Genomic DNA, 19942 nt, shown 5'->3' with positions numbered 1-19942 from the left:
TCTAAACATGAAATTAATCTATGCTTTATGTTTAACTTAAGACATAGCCTGAAGGTAATTTTATACAATACTCATATTTTCAGTTTACCCATGCTATGACTTTAACCACAACATGAGATCAGCTGTAGAATTTACCACTTGTGGCATTATACTGTTCACAAAGTTTTCAATCTTTGCCTGATCTTGTGGTGCATGCCTGTAATCTTAGCACTTGGGAGACCGAAGACAGGAAGGATCACCACAAGTTAGAGACCAGCCTGGGCTACATAGTGAGTTCAAGACTGGCCTGAACTACACAGTGAGACCCTTTCTAAAAAAAAAAAAAGTTTTATTTAGATTTTGAAGCATTTTGGATTTCAGAGAAGAGATGTTTACCTTGTATATCGTTATGTGTACAGATAAAGCAAATATATACCAAAAAGTTTTCACATGTTGAATTGAATTGAAATGGTGGATATACAGGGTATCCATTCTACTATTCTTTCAACATTTCTTTATATTTGAAATTTTTCATAATAAAAAGTTGACAGCAAATGAAGAAAAGTTTTAAAAGGAAAAATTTGAATACCTTCTTATTGAAAATGGAAACTGAAAAACAAAATCCAGCAAGTTTAAAGTGCAGAAGACAAAAATTCAGTTGGTTAAAAAGAAAAGTATAGGCCCAGGGATTTAGCTCAGTGGCATTGGGCCTGCTTTGCAAGTGCAAGGTCCTGAGGTACTGAGTTCGATCCCCAGTACTGCAAAAAAAAAAGAAAATGTTGCTAGGGTTATTACAGCTTGGCTGGTTTAACCAGCGATTTCTTCTCTAAAAGGCTTTACAGTCAACCCTTGAGTAACGATTGGTCTGACATACAAACAACTTGGGTTATGACTGGAATTTTCATTTTAACTCATGACCAAAGTATTAAGTTACAACCGGACTGTCAGCTGCTGTGCATCCAGATAATCTCAAATATAGGTGTAACCCTGACAGTGTTCTGGAAGGAACATTGCTTACATCCTTTCCTGTGTGGGGTTCATTCAGAAATCCTGGGCCAATGTTTCTCTAAAGACTCTGAGATCTGCCTGTAAACAGGAGAAAAAATTTGAAGGTGGTGTAGAGGAGCCTGAACTTTCAATTGACCAATTTGAGTTGCAACAATCCCTCGCAAATGAATTATTTGTAAGCCAAGGGTCCACTGTATTACTGTGATTTTGAGTTTAGAGCACCAGAATTTCAGGGCTTCCAAAATACTGGTGACCACCAAATACCTCCCTTTACAGACTTCCCATGTAGCTTGATGTTTTTATAACCTGGGCCAGATCTTAGGAATCAATTTTTGTCTTTTTCCAGAAGGCTAAATTCCCCTTTTAACATGCAAAGCAGGAGGGTTCCTGGGCTAGTGAAATATTAACAACTGTCTGAGGTCTTACCATCTGTCCCTAAAGCCAAAATTCTGACAGCTTCTTCCTTAAGATTTTACCTCTGATATTGGACAATATGTGCCCTAGAAAACTGCAATTGGATAACATGTGCCTAAGAGCCTCTTAAGTGAAGATACCATTTCAAGAAAGCTTATTTTCCATGAATAAAATGGGGTGCATGAGGTCACTTCTCCGTTTACTTTGTAAACTGGGTGGCCTCTGAAAGCCTCTTGGAACACTTCAAAGGAAGCCTCCACAACTCTTCCAGCCCCTCACCCCCTTCCTTTTGTTGCTGAATTCTTACTGGCCTCAGAGTTTTTCACTGAATGGAGAGCTTCTAAGGGGTCTAAAAAATACCTGATACAATTAGAGAACTGAAAACCAGAGGGTCAAAATGAATTGACCCTTGGTAGAGGATTTACATAAATAGGTCCTAACCTCTGGCTATGAATAAAAGATAAAATGCCCCATTGGGATCAGAACCACAGTTCAAGGGCATTTGCAGGGCCAAGCCAGGCTTTTCTGCTATGTCAGGAATTCCAGGAATGCCACTGATCATTGTGTGCTGGCAGGGTGCAGGGGGTTGCAGCCAGGCGAACAGAAACTCAGCCCTGCCCACTGGGTGAAACTCAGCCCTCCCATGCAGCAACCTGCAAATAGAGAGCGTGGGAAATCAGCAAGTTGAGAGCAGACCTAGAAATAACACCTTCTAAAATGGGAAAGATGCCTTCTGAATGCTGACTGCATTCTTGTTTCAGAAGATGGTGTTAAACCTGGAGTCTAGAAAGAGCCATGTCCCCTTCAATGGGACACTTTATTTTATTTGTAGAGCACAGATCTGTGGGGACATCTGCCCCTTACCTGTAGATCAGATGGCCCTGTATGGGCCTTCTCTAGACTGAAGGCTTCCTGCTGCTACTATCTAAGAAAAAAAAATCATGCAAGTGTGTTAAAAGATAATTCCAGAAAAAAGTAAAATCTTGATCCTCATAGAGATAAGAAATTAAACAGGCGCTAATAATTTTATTCTCTTATAATTGTGGTTGAAAAAATAAGTGGTCCCCTCCCAAGGGAAGTGGGAATGTCCAGATAAATTGCAAATGGAGACAACTAATTACTGTCAACCTCCCAAATACCCATCAGGAGAAAAGGAAATTAGGGAAAGCAGAGAGGACACAATTTGCTTATCTATCAGTTACCTATAACTCAGTGGTAAAATAGCTGTTGTAGAATCAGAATCGGATAGTGGTAAGAAACACGTACTATGGGTAATAAAGCATTTTCCACTGAAGTCTGAATTTTCTCTAAAGAGTAAGATACTTTGCATTTTTTTTGTTTTGTTTTTTTTTTTTGGTACTTGGGATCGAATTCAGGACCTGGCACTTGGCAAGGCAGGCAGCGGAACCACTGAGCTAAATTCCGGCCCAGATATTTTGCATTTTAAATATGATCTAAAGAGAAGTTTCACCTTATATCTCCTACCCCTAATATTCATAGTTTTTTAATCAAAGAGCGAAGTAGGCTTGAGACTGTTTGGTCAAAGTTGATCCTTAAACCTCTGCAATGTTCTACATTACTTTATTTCTCTGTCACATAAAATGCATGTAATCATGGGTAAGTTGTTCCTTATTCCTTGCTGAGGTAAGAAAGATAAAAAAGAGGTAGTCTCAAGGGTCTCCTCTTGCTCTGTCTTGCACATTGGCAGACCTCTTGCTCTATAGAGAATATAGATTGATGAGATCTGGGGATGGAGAAACCCCTTGCTCTGTGGCTGTTTTGGCCAACACATCCCCTAATCTTTTTTTCCTTGTTTCTTTTTTAAAAAATTAGTATACATTTGATACATAATTGCAGTCATTTTGGGTAATTGGTACATATACATATCACATTTTAATCATTTTACTTCCCTGATCTTGATGGCCATCCTGATCTCATTTTGCTAGCAAAGTGACCCATGTACACAAAGGGTAGCAATGTCCTGAATTTTTTCACTTAGAGAGCATGTTTGTCTGTCCTGTTGCAGCAAAGGGGTCTATTGAGCTTTCTAAAAGTACTGACTCTGACCAGATATTTAAAGAGATGGGATTTTGAATTAGAGAGAGCTCTTTCCTCTGTCCCTAAACAAGGAGGCCATGATTCAAAACAAAACCATAGGGTACGGAGATTTAGCTCAGTGGTTCTGCAGTCTGCCTCACAAGGACCCAAGTTCAATACCCGGTACCCCCCCAAATCAAAACAAAACCATTGAAGAGTTAATTCTCATTCCTGGACTTAATTTCTTATTTTTATATAGCTGCATAAGAATTATACTGTAAAAAAACATCTGTTTTTCAATTCAGGAAATCCTGTTCTAGGATCATTTATTTAAAATCAAATGCATAAAGACAAAATCCACAAGTCCAGGCCTTTATCATCCACAAGTCCCTTCCATTTTCCTCTGGAGCAGTGACTGTGGGGCCATTGCAGGGATTTTATTATCTAATGAACAAAGCCAAGCCTGCCAATGCTGAAGAAGCATGGGAACAAAGGATACCCCAATGACAACACACTCTTGCAGAGTTCATCCAGGAACAAAGAAGTGACCTACTGTTCTGCAAAATCCAGGGCAGATTCTTATACTGAAAGACTGCTCTCAGTCATATGTGTGAGCCCCAGGTGTATGCAAAGGAATTTATACAGGCTCCCTTCACAGTGGCAGGCAGGTGTGGGGTATAAATGAACATACATTCCTTTCTGACTCATTACCCATTCTACTCCCTGCCCTCTACCCCTGATGCTTGAGGCTCTTTTACTGGCTTTCCCTGGACTGAGATGGAGATTGATGGGATCTTGGCACTCTCCAAAAAGAAGCTGGTTGTGCCCCTTTGCAATTTCCTTTTGTGACTGGTCACTGAAGCTTTCTACTAAGTTCTGTTAAATGGGTATGGCACAGCTGCACTGAGCTGAGAACTCTCACCTGTCACCACTGTGGTACATGTATTATAGATAGCTAAATTAGATAGAAATATTATAGGCAGTTGGTTAGGGCTAGGCCCTTGAAGAAGTCAATGAAGAAGATAAATACACATTACAACTGTGGCTGGGGGTTGAGGCACACTCATTGAAGGTCAGACCTCAAGATAAAGATGGAATGACTACACCTACATACTCCTCCAAAGGATTAAACAATAATGATTGATATTCTGAATAGGAATCAGTCACTTTGGGTGGGGGACCAAGACCTCCTGACACATCCCTTCCAGGGAAGGTCCTTGTTTTTTCCATGTACACTTGCTATATGACTTGCTTCCTAATTGGATCAAAAAGCAATTATACTTGTAATCTTATTGGTTGACCATAGTTTTGTCTCACCTTATGCTCACCTCATGATTTTGCTGTATAAAAAATCTTTGAAGGACCAGGGATTTAGCTCAGTGATTCCTTGCTTGCCTCACAAGTGCAAGGTTCCGAGTTTGAGCCCCAATACCAAAAAAATTCTTTGAGAAGTGGGCTCATGGGCAACCCACTTTCCTTGTCCCTTCCTGTCCCTCTCAGGTAGTAGCTGACTATTCTTCAATAAATATTTCTTACTCATAACCTCCATTGTTCCTAAAACTCATTCTGTGATTTTGGAGAACACAAACTCAGCATATCAGACACTTAACAGGTTGGGAGTTATAATATTTCCCCTGTATCATTTGTAGGTCCTTGTATAATTCCTGTATCATTCTTGGAGGCTCCAGTAAGATAATTGGAGGGAGGTAAGAACTTGCTTTTGTTTCATAGATTCTGGATTGTGACTCGCTTAATAAAAAATTGTCATCCTTATTTGTCAATTGCTTATGCCATGAATTTTTATATCTTCTCTTTGAAAATTACTTATGCCTTGATTTTTTTATGCCTCATTTCTCTTTATCATTGTCTTTTGTTAAAATGATGGTAAATTTAAATGGGAAACATGGGAAGATTATGAGGTAAAAGTAAAGTGTCCCATCATTTTACTTTTGCAAGGAAAGTCTTGTATGCTACACTTGCCAAATTTATTGGTGCTCTTGACTTGACCTGTTTGACTTGTTTGACTGTTGTGGTTTGTTATCTTATCTCAGACAACAGCATTGAGAAAAAGTAATGTTAGTAATCCCCTAGTGGACTTTGATATGAAATGCTGTAAAAATGGATCTTCTTTTTATGAAATCTAGTTTATATTTAAGAAATATACATGCCTATTAATAAATTACAGGACTCCTTCTGACAATTAAAATACAATAGGCTGGCAGCCTTTCTTAAGACTTGGAGGACAGGTTTAACTGGGACAATCTGGCCCTGATCACCCCTCTACACCCTAGAGGGAATGTCAAGCCTGTTCTGCTTCAGTTTCATTTCTTGAGATTTCCCATGTTTGTTTTGTTTTGTTTTGTTTGTACTGGGGGTTAAACTGTAGTTCTTGTGCTTGCGAGGCAGGCAGCGGAACCACTGAGCTAAATCCCCGGCCCCTTGTTTTTGTTTTTTGAGACAAGGTCTTGCTTTTAATTCAGGCTGGACCTGAACTCACTGTGTAGCCCAGGCTGGCCTTTAACTAGAGGTAATCCTCCTGCCTCAGCCTCTTGAGTGCTGGGATTATAGAAATGCACCACCATGCCCAGTTGAGATTCCCCATTCTCACCTTTTCAGGCTGAGGGTAATGACTCATGAGAAAATTATCTCAATAACTCACCATGAACATGAAAAGAAAATACTTGTTTTTTCTGATTTCATTTCTAAATTTTCTCTGCTACTTTGTATTTTACTTTTTTTTTTTGAGGCATGTAAGATGAGAGAAAAAGAAACCCTAAAGCATCTCAAACTTTTCCTCCTAAGAATCTTTAAGTTGAGCCCATAGAAAATGAGCATTTGTTAATGCTGAAGACAGGGAAGCCATCTTAGATGAGACAGCTCAGGCTTTTATCTGTCCCCTATAGAACTCTAACAAATAGTTATTCTGACAGTTAGTTAAATGTTCTTAGAGCAGCTGCCACTCTTAAAGCAGAGGACAGGTTTCTCCAGCACCCTTTGGCCAATCCCCATTGAAGCCAATGGAATGTTGATCAGACAGGTAGCTGGATTCCTTTCCAGAAACAAATCTCTGTGTGGAACCAGTAAAAGCTGAGAGGACAACTGAGGGTCATGGCCAGGGCAACTCTCTTGGCCAATACCCAAAGGTTCCTCAGTGAAGGCTGGATCCTGACAGCCTGATTGGGTAACCAGCAGAAAAATCTCCATTTATCTATCTTCCCTGTCTGCATTCCTCAGTGAGGTGAGAGGAAACTCTCTTAGTAATCTGGTACCTTCTGTTTCAGAGTGACCAGAGGCAATACTGTTGGAGCCCTCTCTTAAGCCTCCATTAAGAATTGAGCTACAGGTTTGGACTTTTCTGTCTGCTAGTAAATTAGAAAAGCCCCCTAAGTTTTTCTCCAATTTGCTGAGAGTTAACTTTAGAACTCCTTGATTAGCTAAACCACCTTGTCATTAGACCACCCCTCCCTCCAGGAGATTAGGATGAGGCAGCTTGCAGTGATGGAGAATAGCTATCACAGGAGCCTTACTTATGCTGACTAGGAATAAAAAAGGGTTTCAGTCAGCCTTTCCCTTCTTTCATGTGCCTCTAAAAAAACTGATAAATGTGCCTTTACTAATATGTGAATTGTGGTTTTTAGGTAATGGGTATAAAAGTTTAACCTGTGAGCTTTAGAGACAGAAATTTTAGAATGGATTTTAAGTAAAACTTACCTTGTTTTGCTGCTAAGGAAGATTGGTTTGGTGATTAGGTAGATAGTACAAATGTCTTGGAGGCTTTTCTGCCCTACAGCCCAGGGCAGAATTTCTCTGAGCCATTTTCTTGACAGTCTCTAGAGGTAATATCTTTTGCAGGCTGAGAAGTGCTCCAATTTACCTTTTGATCAATTATCCCTCTCTTTCAAAGAATTTGAAAGCAGTGATTATTATTGGTTTTGCTAGCAATGCTTCCTTCTCTAAACATGACTGCTAGATCTGGAATCAATTGTAATTCATGCATTTGGAAACAACTGTTGAAGTTAAAAATACAATTCTCTGGGAAGATAGGGTCATGAGCTGGTAAAAGGTGACTAGTCTGACTTGACCTGTCTTCTACCTTCCAGGCAGCTGCCACCTACTCTAGAGCAGATCACCTCAGGGAACACCTTGAGGATATAGAAATCAAGTTGAAATTAAAGAGATGCCAATTCTTTCTCTTATATTTCAGATGGGAATATCATTGTCAAAATACTTCTTTGCAGTGTATTCTTTGTTTGGTTGGTTTTTTGTTTTTTTTTTTTTTTTTGAGACAGGGTCTCACTATGTAGTTGAGACTGTCCTGGAACTCACTATGTAGCCCAGGCTGGTCTCGAACTTACAACGATCCTCCTGCCTCAACCTCCTGAGTGCTGGGATTACAGGCATACGTCCCCCATGCCTGGCTTGCATTGTATTCTTAAGCATCAGAAAAAGTTCCACCCTTACATGTTGAAAAACAGCTGTTTAGTATTTTTCTGCACCCATGTATTGCCTGCCTATCCCCTAGAGCCAAAATAGAATGCTTTTGCTCAGTGGTTCTGTCGCCTGCCTTGCAAGTGCAAGGACCCAAGTTTGATCTCAGATACCAAAGGAAAAAAAAATGCAAAGGAAAGTATTGATCATGATACCATTTTACAGAATTGTACTGTAAAAAAGAGAAAAAATGGTCATAATTACCTTATATTCAGACTTTTTTTGCATTAGGAGATAAGCCTTGTTTATGTTCAAAATGTAAATATAAGCCACAGGGAATAAATGGTGAATTTGGCCATATCCATGTTCATGTGTCCTTTCCTCTCAGTAACCTCAAACAGATCAAACAAGATCTAGGGAAGTTTTCAGACAACACTGATGAGAACATTGAAGTCCTTAGAAGTCTTACTCAGACCTATGAACTAGGCTGGAATGATGTATTTTTAAGGACAAGTTTATTTTTTTATTTTTATTTTTTATTTTTGGTACTAGGGATCGAACTTGGGACCTCGTGCTTGTAAGGCAGGCGACGGCACCACTGAGCTAAATCCCCGGCTTTAAGGACAAGTTTATTACCCAGTCAGCCCTAGATATTAAGAAAAAACTACAATATATGGCCTTTACTCCAGATAGCTAACTTAATACTTTAGTGAGAATTTCCTCCTCAGTATTTTATAATTGAGACCAGGAGGAGGCCAAGGGGAGAAAACAAAGAGACCAAGAGAAAAAGCTAACTTTTGTTGAAGGCTTAAAGGAATAGACCCTAAGTCTGATTCTTGGGGCTCCAAGAAGTGCTATCACTGCAGAAAGTCAGGCCACCTTAAGAAGGCCTATCTTAAGAGGATTCCTAAGCCATGCCCTGATTGCAAAGGTGACCACTGGAAGTCAGACTGTCCCCTGAGGTGCTGGCCCCAGGAATCTCACCCATTTTCCCATCAAGACTGAGGGGCCCCCGGGCACTCTCTGCCTTCTCCTTCTGTCAAGACTGTCATCTTCATGGAGGAGCCCCGAGTATAGAGGGAATGAAACCAGCCTATTGCTGGACACTGGCACGTGTCTCTTGGTCCTTTTCAACCATGGCCTTCCTTCCAGCCATCATACTTCAGTGAAAGGAGTCACTGAAGAAGGGATAACTCTCACAACCCTTAGGCTATAATTTGAATGGCTTTCTTTTTACACATTCTTTTTTTTTTTTTTTTTTTTTTGAGACAGGGTCTCACTGTGTAGTTGAGACTGACCTGGAACTCTTTATGCAGCCCAGGCTGGTCTCGAACTCAGAGTGATCCTCCTGCCTCAGCCTCCAGAGTGCTGGGATTATAGGCTTGTGCCACCACACCTGGCTTTTCACATTCCTTTTTAATTATACCTGAAAGTCTAGTTCTGTAGCAGACATCCCTGCCCAGTACTAATGTGCCATGAGTGGTACATGCTTCTTGCCTTCCCTAATTCGGCTATATTGTTTTATATCAGGAGTCAGACCAAAGCTCTACATGACTCAAATAGGCACATCACAGGGCAGACTAGTCCTTCTCCAAGGGCTGCCACAGAAACATAGGCACTGGTCTGTGAAGTGCAGGCCTCTACTGAGTTACGTGCAGCTGAGGTCAGTTTGACCCCAATTAAAATCCTTTCCTCAAGGAATTTTGTCTTCTCACTGATCCAATGAGTTGCTTGCTAATTGCACCCTGTCCCAGTACTGATTTGTTCTATCCAAGCAAGATAAACAATGCTTACTCCCCAACAGCCCTGGCTGGTGCCATCATGCCAGGTGTTTGGCAGTATTTCACTAGATGCCTTCAAAGCATACCTGGCTCCCTATTCCTTACCACGGTTGTATTCAATAAATACTGGATGTGCTTGGGGACCTTTGTTGTTGCTTCCATCAGCAGCACTGATCATGCCCCAAGACCCAGCTTTTTCACTCTGGTTTCTGTCTTTATTCTTTAATTCACCTTGTGCTGTAGTGGTTCACAGGAGACCAGGACCCACTGCAGAGGTTCTGGAAAAGTCCCCTTCCCTATTCCCTATATAGTTCCCTTCCTGGGGAGAGATATTTTATATTGTTTGAATAGTATAATATATATATACACCCAGGTCAGGTACTCTGCCTACCTGTTGTAGAGACAGAAATAAATCTTGAAGTATGGGTAACTAAAGATAGAATAGGTAGAGCAATAAGGGCTGCCCTGGTACAAATATATCTCAAAGATCCTATTTTTTCCTCAACAGAGACAATACCCTCTAAGGCCTGAAGTTAAAAAGAGGATTATTACCTATAATCAATAATTTAAGAGCAGCACAAGGTTTACTTAAGGTGTATAATAGCCTGTGCAACACTCCAATCTTGGGAGTTCAAAAACCCAATGGGAGTGGAGGTTGGTACAAGACTTTAGATTAATAAATTAGGCAGTAGAGCCAATCCACCCAGTGGTACCCAACTCATACACTCTCCTTTCACAGATCCCAGAAGATGCCAGTTGGTTTTCAATGTTAGATTTAAAAGATGCCTTCTTTTGTATTCCTTTACATACAGATTCTCAGTTTCTTTTTGCCTTTGAAAAGCCTTGTAACCCAGCTTCTCAACTGATGTGGACTGTGCTTCCTCAGGGATTCAGGGACAGTTCTCATCTTTTTGGGCAAGTGCTTTTCCATAACTTGGTATGTTTTGAATTTTCCCTAGTCACAGTTCCTGCAATATGCAGAAGAGCTCTCTAGCCAAGTCACTTGTGCTCTGCTGCATTTTCTAGCAGACAAAGGTTATATATAAAGTCTCTAGGTCTAAGGCACAACTTTGCAGCCTTGAAGTAAAATACTTTGGCTTTATCATGTCTAGGAGAACCTAAAAGCTGAGGAAATAGAAAATATACCAGTACTTTCCTTCCGGTAGCCCAAGACTTTAAAACAGCTAAGGAGATTCCTAGGGATTATAGGCTTTTATCACCTTTGTATAGCAGGGTATGATGAGATCACATGACCCCTCTATCAGCTCATAAAAGAAGCCCAGCCGGGGATTTAGCTCACTGGTTCTGCCACCTGCCTTGCAAGCGCAAGCTCCCAAGTTCAATCCCTAGTACCCTAATCAATCAATCAATAAAAGTTTGGGCCGGGGATTTAGCTCAGCGGTTCTGCCGCCTGCCTTGAAAGTGCAAGGACCCAAATTCGATCCCTGGTGCCAAAAAAAAAAAAAAAAAACACCCAAAAAACAAGAAGCCCCAAAGGCAGATACCCATATTTTAACCTGGGAACCTGATTCCAAAAATGAATTCCAGAAGCTTAAACAAGTGCTTCTAAATGCTACATCACTAAGCCTACCTACAGTACACCATTTCAATATGTATTTTGATAAAAGGTGGAGCATAGCTTTAGGAGTGCTTACACAGGATCTTGGACCTGCTACACATCCCAATCTACAGCCTGTAGGGTATCTGAGTCATGAATTAGACATTGTAGCAAAGGGATGGCCTGCATGCTTTAGAGCTGTGACTGCCGTAGCTCTGTTGGTACCAGAGGCATCCCAGCTAACTATAGGCAAAGACAACGATGGTTTAGAAGTGTGTTTCACTGGTATGATCATTTGGCTTCTATCTTTTTCCTTTCCCTAGGATTAGAGGATGTCATGCAACACATTGGGACCTTAGCTAATTATACTTAAAAAGGCCTTAAATGACACTGCAGCTTCTCCCAAATGAAGAAGTAAAATTGATGAGGCAAGCCACCTTCCAAAATCGAATGGCATTAGACATTCTAATAGCAGCACAAGGGGGTACTTGTGCAATTATAATAGCTGAATGTTATGTGTACATTCCCGATCCTTCTGCTGATATCTCAATGGCTGTTCAAGATATTAAATGACAGGTTAATGCCATGCCAGATTCTCAAATTCCCTGGACCTTCTCCTTAACCTCTTTATGGAAGGTTATTACTGGATCTACATGGTAGAAAATCTTGTTGGTTATATTCATAATGTTATTTGGCCTGTACATACTTAACTGTTTGGCTTTATCTCCTCCAGACTTGAAGTTATACACCTACCCAAGACAAGAATGCCTGGCATCCATCAAGGGCCTTTAGATAGACTCTCTGGTTATCTCTGACTGTTGATCACAACTATGACCCCCTTTAGCCAGAAATAGCTAGGATGGTTCTCACACCTTCTCCCCTCATGGCAGTTAAGGGTACCTCTCCAGAGAGAGGAATATTATAGACAGCTAAGTTAGATAGAAGTACTATAGGCAGGCGGATAGGGCTAGGCCCTTGAAGAAGTCAATGAAGAAGATAAAAACACATTACAACTGTGGCTGGAGGTGGAGGCACATTTATTGAAGGTCAGGCCTCAAGATAAAGATGGAATGACTACACCTACATATTCCTCCAAGGGATAAACAATAATGATTGATATTCTGAATAGGAATCAGTCACCTTAGGTGGGGGACCAAGACCTCTTCACCCATCCCTTCCAGGGAAGGTCCTTGTTTTTTCCATGTATGTTCTCTTGCTACCTATATGACTTGCTTTTCCATTGGGTCAATATTACCTAAGCAACTATACTTGTAATCTTATTGGTTGACCATAGTTTTGTCCTACCTTATGCTCACCTTATGATTTTGTACCCACCTCATAATTTTACCGTATAAAAATTCTTCGGGAAGTAGGCTCATGGGCAACCCACTTTCCTGGTCCCCTCCTGTTCCTCAATAAATATTTTCTACTTTTAATTTCCATTGTTTCCCAGAATTTATACTTTGATTTTAGAGAACACAAACTTGGCATATCAGACTTCTAATAGGTTGGGAGTGATAATATTTTCCCCATACCACTTGGAGGTTCTTATATCATCCCTATATCACATGTACATGCTTTTGTCATTCCATAGGTAAACACTTATTTATTAATCAGAGAGAGAGAGAGAGAGAGTCTCTGAGTTCACAATCTCAAAATATGCCATTTTGGCAGAGAGATTATTTGGATCTGAAGAAAATTAGCTCTCTGCCATCTTCCTTTTTGTCTAAAAGCAAGGTAGAGATTTCCTTTTATTGAGATAATATAAATTTCAACTTATGAAGGTGTCTCCCTCTTACAGCCGAAAGCAAGACTCTAGAGACAATTCCTGACACCGGAGATATTTCTAATATGCATAGTAACCTTATTGAACAACCTTTATTCACCATACATTTCCTAGTCACATTTCCATTATTTATTCCTTTCCTAGAAACTCTAAGCATCTTTTCTTTGCCAAGACTAAGATGATATATAGGACTTATTGGCACTGAAAACAATACCTGAAGTAGTGCACCTTGGCATGCTGAGTACTTTGAACTGAATGAGATTAGAACACTATAAACAGCCTCAGAAGCAAAGACTTTCTCTGAGTTAACTCCTGCTTCCAGTTTCTCTTCCCCTTTTCTTCCCTCTCACCTACAAAGTGAGTAATAGAAACCAAAATTCTTCTTCACCCAGGTGGGACATAGAACTAGAACACCTCTTTATCAAAGCCAGCCATAAAACCTAGAAAGCCCACTCTTCCATTCTCCCTTGAAGAGCTTCATCTCCAAGGAGTCTTTCCCCATACTCTTTTATCCAGTTGCATTTCTATATTCATATTCATTCTTCATTGAAAGTAAGCATAAAAATGTATGGTTTTTCTTGGGACTCTAGGTGTTCAATCTGTAGGCTCTGATATCATTTAAAATTTTGAGTAAATAAATTTATTGAGCTACTCTCTTGTTAAACTGGGTTTTTTTTGTTTGTTTGTTTTTTTTTTGTTTTTGTTTTTGTTTTTTTTTTGGTACTGAGGATTGAAGTCAGGTCCTTGTGCTTGCAAGGTAGGCAGCAGAACCACTGAGCTAAATCCCTGGCCCTTTAAACTGGTTTTTGTTATCAGGATGTTGGCAAGTGCGTCTTACTAATCCAGTCAAATTGACAATCCTCTTTAACTGTCACAGAGGCCATAAGAGATGAGATAAACTTCCCTTCTTTAACTGGAAGATCAGGAGCTGAGGGTGTCAGAAGTAAGGATCGAGGCAGAGGGTTTAGCTCAGTGGTAAAATATTTCCTTAGCATGTACAAGAACCTGGGTTCCATTCCCTTTGCCAGAGGTGGGAAGGGGGAGCAAGGATGAGGAGGGGGTCCAGGAAGAAGCTGATATAGAAGGATCTTAAGTTTAGCATCTTAGGTCTTAAGACAGAGACTGAGGTAGCAGGCACAGTGTCACATACCTATAATCCAGCTAGTCAAATGGCTGAGTCAAGAGGCCAGTCTGTGCCGCATAGCAGACCATGTCTCAAAAAATTAAAAAATGAAATGGGGATATAGCTCAGTGGTAAAACATCCTTGAGATGATTCCATAGTATTGAGGGTAAAAAAGACAGAAAAAATAAACAACAACAACAACAAAAAAAGACAGACAGGATGATGGAGATAGGAGTAATGTGATATGACCCCGCCTCAGTGCCTCAAGTTCCGGGAAGTTTCTTATAGCTTGTGTCCCTTACTCTGTATCTTCTAAAAGGGAAAGACAAAATCTGCCACACAGGTGATAGGACTTAGGACAAGGTAACCAAAATTATTGCACTTTGGCATACTGAAGAAATTGGCAGACGTAGGGAGTCACTTTCTTTTCCCGACCCTTCTCCTCTACAATAGGCCGTAAGACCCTCATGTGAAGGGTCCCCTCTCTAGATCCAAGGAAAGCATCCTTATCACGGAAATGGGGACAACCCACAACCCCAGGTCTGCACCAGTAGATTATATTCTTTGTCCTATTGCATTTTTCCATGATGACCTAGTTTTTGTCAAACCTCGCATAAAAATATTTAACTGTTTCTTTGAGTCTTCATTACCTTATAAAGACTCTCATGTCACATAAAACCAGTAAATACATTTCAAGAATTTTCTCTTATTAACCTGCCTATTGTTATAGAAGTCTCAGCCATGAACCAAAGATATGGTGAGAAAAAGATATTTTCCCACTCTCACATGGATCCAGATGCAATCACTACAATTAGTAGTGCTTCACTTGCTCTGGCATGTCAGGAGAAGAGTTACTGGATTTGTCCTACTCTCTGCTTCTGTTAAATGGTGGTATCGCGTTATGCTGGAAGAGCAGTGTTTAGACCTCTCCATGGAGGCCCATCTAGCATGTTACTTATTCTAGGAGACAAAGTAAGACCCTCACGGTGTCCAAGATATACAATTACAAACCTTTCTAAACAACCAGAGGATCATTGCTTTGTACTTTTGCAGTGCTGCTTTAATGAGTCCCAACGGTTCGAGAAAATTCCCTGGATTTATGCCTTTTCATTCTGAACATTCATTTTTCCTTTTCCCCATATGGAACTATTGAGACAGAGTGACTATATACCATTGAGTACAAAGTCATGGTCAATAAGAAAATAACTTCTCTATTCCAAATATGTAGGGCTAATAATAGACCCAGGGACTCCTGAGCTGTTAAAAGGAGGCATTAGGCTAGTCTACCAGTGACATCAATCAAAGAGAGCAATCATTAGGAGACCTATGTTTGTGATTAATTTTTTGGTTTATGATTTAATTGTATGAATCAAAAAAGGAGAATTATAGTGGCTAGATATAGCATGTGATAAACCACAACATCATTATCTGGAAGTTTTTGTCCATCTATATATACAGTGGCCTCTCAGGAAAGCATATATTTTGACTTTTGTAATACCTGACACATTGGTTGTAAAGAGAAGTTTTTCATTTGTTAAAAAGATAGGAGTGAAGCAGGAAATTCTATATCTGTATGTTTCTTTTTTAAATCTTTTTTTGGTGGGGGGCACTGGAGATCAAACCCAGGGCCTTATACATGCTAAGCACTTGTTCTACCAAGGAACTACACATCTTTTCTTTGCTTTTTTGAAGCAGGGTCTTGGGGTCTCTTTATGTTGTCCAGGCTGTCCCTGAACTCCTATGCTCAAATGATCCTCTTGAGATAGGACGAAAGAAATACAGATAGACAGAAAGGAAACAAGGAAAATTGTGATTTCAAAATTGTGCTTTTGAGAAAAATTGCAGCGTCAGGACACAATCAAAGTTATTGAAGGTTACAATGCCCTTTTCTCTTCCAGGAGACTCACTCCCAAAATTCCTCAGAATGTTGAAGATACAATAAGTCTGTAAATTTGGCCTTGTGCTTTTCAGCTGTATATTGTGCTTGCACTTTTCCTCTAGTATTGTAGATTCACAGTCCCCTAGACTTCCATCTTCAAGGAAAAAGCATTTGTCAATTGGGTACAGTGTCTCTAAACTTCAAACACATGCACATGGTTTACATTCTAACCTAGTTAGTACACTGAGGGGTAACCTGATAGATGCTAAGAACACATATCTCAGATCATCCAGCTCCAGGATATCTGACAAAATCCATAAACACTCCCAGTTCCAGACCATAATACCTCTCTCTTGAGGGCCCATTCTCTATCATCTCTGAATATATGCTTCTTTAACATTATCCAGTAAAATTGGTCTCTCACTGGTGCATCCTAAAAGTCAGCAGACCTATAACCTACTCCATGGGTAGGGGTGAGTTGAGGTCCTGATCTGTTTTGGAGACCTCCCTGGACCCCACCCAGTGACACCCATGCTTTGGCCTCTGGGACAATAGGTTTGTACCACCATGCTCTGCTTATCTGCAATATTCTGAGAGGTATATATTTACCAGAATGACCAGTTATTGCATGACTAATTTCAATTTCTATGGATTTTCATAAGAAAACATTCACTAAAATACCCACTTATGATTATAAACTATTGCCCATGAAGTATCTGTGATGTTTGTATTGATTTCCTCCTGAATATTTATATAGCCAGGATGTTTGAAAACTTGGGCACCATCTTCTCTGACGTAAACAGTTTTTTTTAATGAAAATTCACCATGTTAACTTGTGGTAACTGATTCTCAAACCTGATATAAATCTAGAGTATTCTTTTCTCCCATATATTATCTTTGACCCTGTTTTGCTATTATTTCAAAGTATACCCTGTATTTTCCTATCATGGCCTCTAATTTCTCCACAATAAGGGCAAATCATAGGGTAGCAGAGAGGAAAGAACATTGCTTTCCACTCCAGACTTTCCATCCAATTCTATCTCTTTGTAGATACTGTTTTATGTCGAGGAAATGGTAGCACTCACAATCTGGTCTCCTGGATTTAATTTTTAGCTACTTTATATTGGTGCCTTAAAAAAATACATCAAAAAAGCAAAATGGCACCCCTAACTGCCTGCTTTTTTCCTCCTTTGTTCCAAGTGGGTACAGTACCTAAGGTTCAGTTCCTAGACATCACATTACCAAAAGCCTGACTTGCCCATATTTCTGCAACAGTGAAGTGAGTTTGTCACACTTTATAGACCTGACTCAGAGATCTGTGTAGTTTTTCTTTTTGTCAACCTGCTATATCTGTGATGAAAGCAGACGTGTGTGTGTGTGTGTGTGAGTGTGTGTGTGTCTATGTGTGTAAGTAAATTCAGAACGAGAAACAAAGAATAAGGACTCCAATAATTCTCTGTTTTACCTTTTCATTTCTGTATCTTCTGGTCTCTAGTGATTATGAAGGTGATTCAAGTTGCCTGGTTTTATCACAAAGTCAGTTTTCTTGGTGACTGCCTTGATTCTGAAGATAGAGAAGCATGAGATCAGATAAAGTCACGTAGAGGGCTGGGCATTGGCTGGAATAACACTTGGGGCACAGTTTATACTGGTGGAGCATTTCCTGGATGCCCTTTGAAACCTCTGAACTCAGCTCTTCAAAGTGAGAGGTAACTCATTCTGCCTTTCCACTGAACAAATATATCTGCTGCTTATCATTTTTTTGCCACCCCTACCCTTAAATGACTAAGCCAACATTGATTTAGCAAAGCAAAAGCATTGCTCTCACTGAGTCATAAGTTATACTTTACCCAACGTTATCTGGACCTTTAGAAATGAAAGCATAAAAATAGTGGAGGTTTTTTGTACCAGTCTACACACACACACACACACACACACACACACACACACACACACGTTTGTGTGTCTTTCTGTTTGCTTCATTCATCACTCTCTCAATACTGCCATTCTTTTTTCTCCCTTAACACATCCACTTCACTCATAGTAATTTCTTAAAGACTTATGTTTTCTCATGAACCAATGGGTAATTTTTCAAGTTGAATCTTGATTAACACCAGTTACAAATGCTTGTTTTTCAAACGTTCCTCTTCCCAAAACATTGATTTAGGTCAGAAGTTTTATTTCTCTTTAGAGAGCCAGTATAGCAAGAGGAAACTGAAGTTGATCTCTGGGTGTGTGTTTGTGCTAATTTGCTGTACAATCAAACAGGGATATAGGCCAATAAAAGCTGTTCTTTGATCTATTGCTACAAAGGATTCATTGTAAATACATTACTGGATGAGAGGTTACAACTTTGTAACTGCCCATTGCAAACAGTGCTCTGGGCCACCCTTTTGGCACTTGCAAGATGTGATACATCTGGCTTCTACTTGCCTGGGTTTTATTTTGCTAATTTGTTTATTTTCAAAATGGATACCTACAGTTTACTTTCATTTAGGGTGTCCCCATAGAAGGACAACACTTACAAAGGGAAATAGTTTTAAAACAATAACAGTAGCAGCAATCAAAATTTAGCAACAAGAAATTAATAAACTGTGGCTGGGAATGTAGCTCAGTGGTAGAGCTTTTGTCTAACATCTTTGATGCCCTGGGTTCAATCTCTAGCACTACAAAAAAAAAAGTTAATAAAACCAAACAAGGCTAACATTCCTCTAGATAACCATTTGAATTAATGCCTGTTATGTGTCTAGTACTGGTCAATGCAGTAAAGAATGTGAAAAGTCAAGATCAATGACCCTGAGATGTTTACACTCCAAGATGTTTATACTTTAGTTATGGAATGAAGGTATTAGAGTAAATCACAATCACTAAATTAGGAATACAGATATTTTTTTTTGTTGTTTTTTTTGGTACTAGTGCTTGAACTTGGATCCTTGTGCTTGGGAGGCAGGCAGCGTCACCTCTGAGCTAAATCCCCGGCCCTTTTGTTTGTTTTTTGAGACAGGGTCTCACCACATAGTTCAGACTAGCCCTGAACTCTCTATGTAATCCAGGCTGGCTTCAAATTCACTGTGATCCTCCTGCCTCAGCCTCCTGAGTGCTGGAATTATAGGTGTATGCTAACATACCCAGCTGCTAATACAGATTTTTATCTTGACAGCATGGTATTTTTTCAGGGAAATAGGACTAATATAGGGCTGGAGATAATATGTTATTGCTGGGAGTAGTAGAATGTTGGTAATTGTGGCTAAAATTTTGGCAGGATTCAAATATGAAAAGTACTTTATATGTCAAGCTAAAGAATTTTGTTTCATAGACAATGGGAAATTAACCACTGAAGGACATTGAGTAGGAAAATCATATAAATAATTTTGCATTTTAGGAAAACAACTCTGCTGTGTTGTGGATGGTGAATAGAAGGATGTAAATGAAATCTTCCTTTGGGGTCTGGGGAAGTGACTCAGTGCTAGAGCACAAGTTTAATATATAAGAGGCCTGGGTTACATTCCCAGCACTAAAAAAAAAAAGGAAAATCTTCATTTTGAAGTTACATGCCCACTTTCTTTAGCAGAAACCAGCCAAACACATTAGAATCCTAAAATTAAAAAAAAAAGACTTATCGGGCCAGGGATTTACTCAGTGGTTTGCTGCCTGCTTCGCAAGTGCAAGGTCCTGAGTTTGATCCCCATACCAGAAAAAAACAAAAAACAAAACAAAACAAAAAACACTAATACCTCATCTACCTTGTTCAATGATTATGTATTGAGACATATTTTGTTTTATTAATAAATATACAATCTGTGTAAGTACCAAAGCAAATCAGCCAATTGAAAAAGTTGTTGAAAGTCACAGAGGTTTTCTAGGTGCAACAAAAATCTATGGTGGCAGAGGATTTTAAACCAACCTCTAATGGGCACTGGCTCTGTGGGAGATTAGGCTACAGCTGAT

Source organism: Fukomys damarensis, unplaced genomic scaffold (genome assembly GCF_012274545.1).
Source record: "Fukomys damarensis isolate Sample0158 unplaced genomic scaffold, DMR_v1.0_HiC HiC_scaffold_39, whole genome shotgun sequence".
In the NCBI taxonomy this organism is placed as follows: domain Eukaryota; kingdom Metazoa; phylum Chordata; class Mammalia; order Rodentia; family Bathyergidae; genus Fukomys; species Fukomys damarensis.
The sequence above is the reverse complement of the archived record's forward strand: the minus strand, read 5'-3'. Positions refer to the sequence as shown.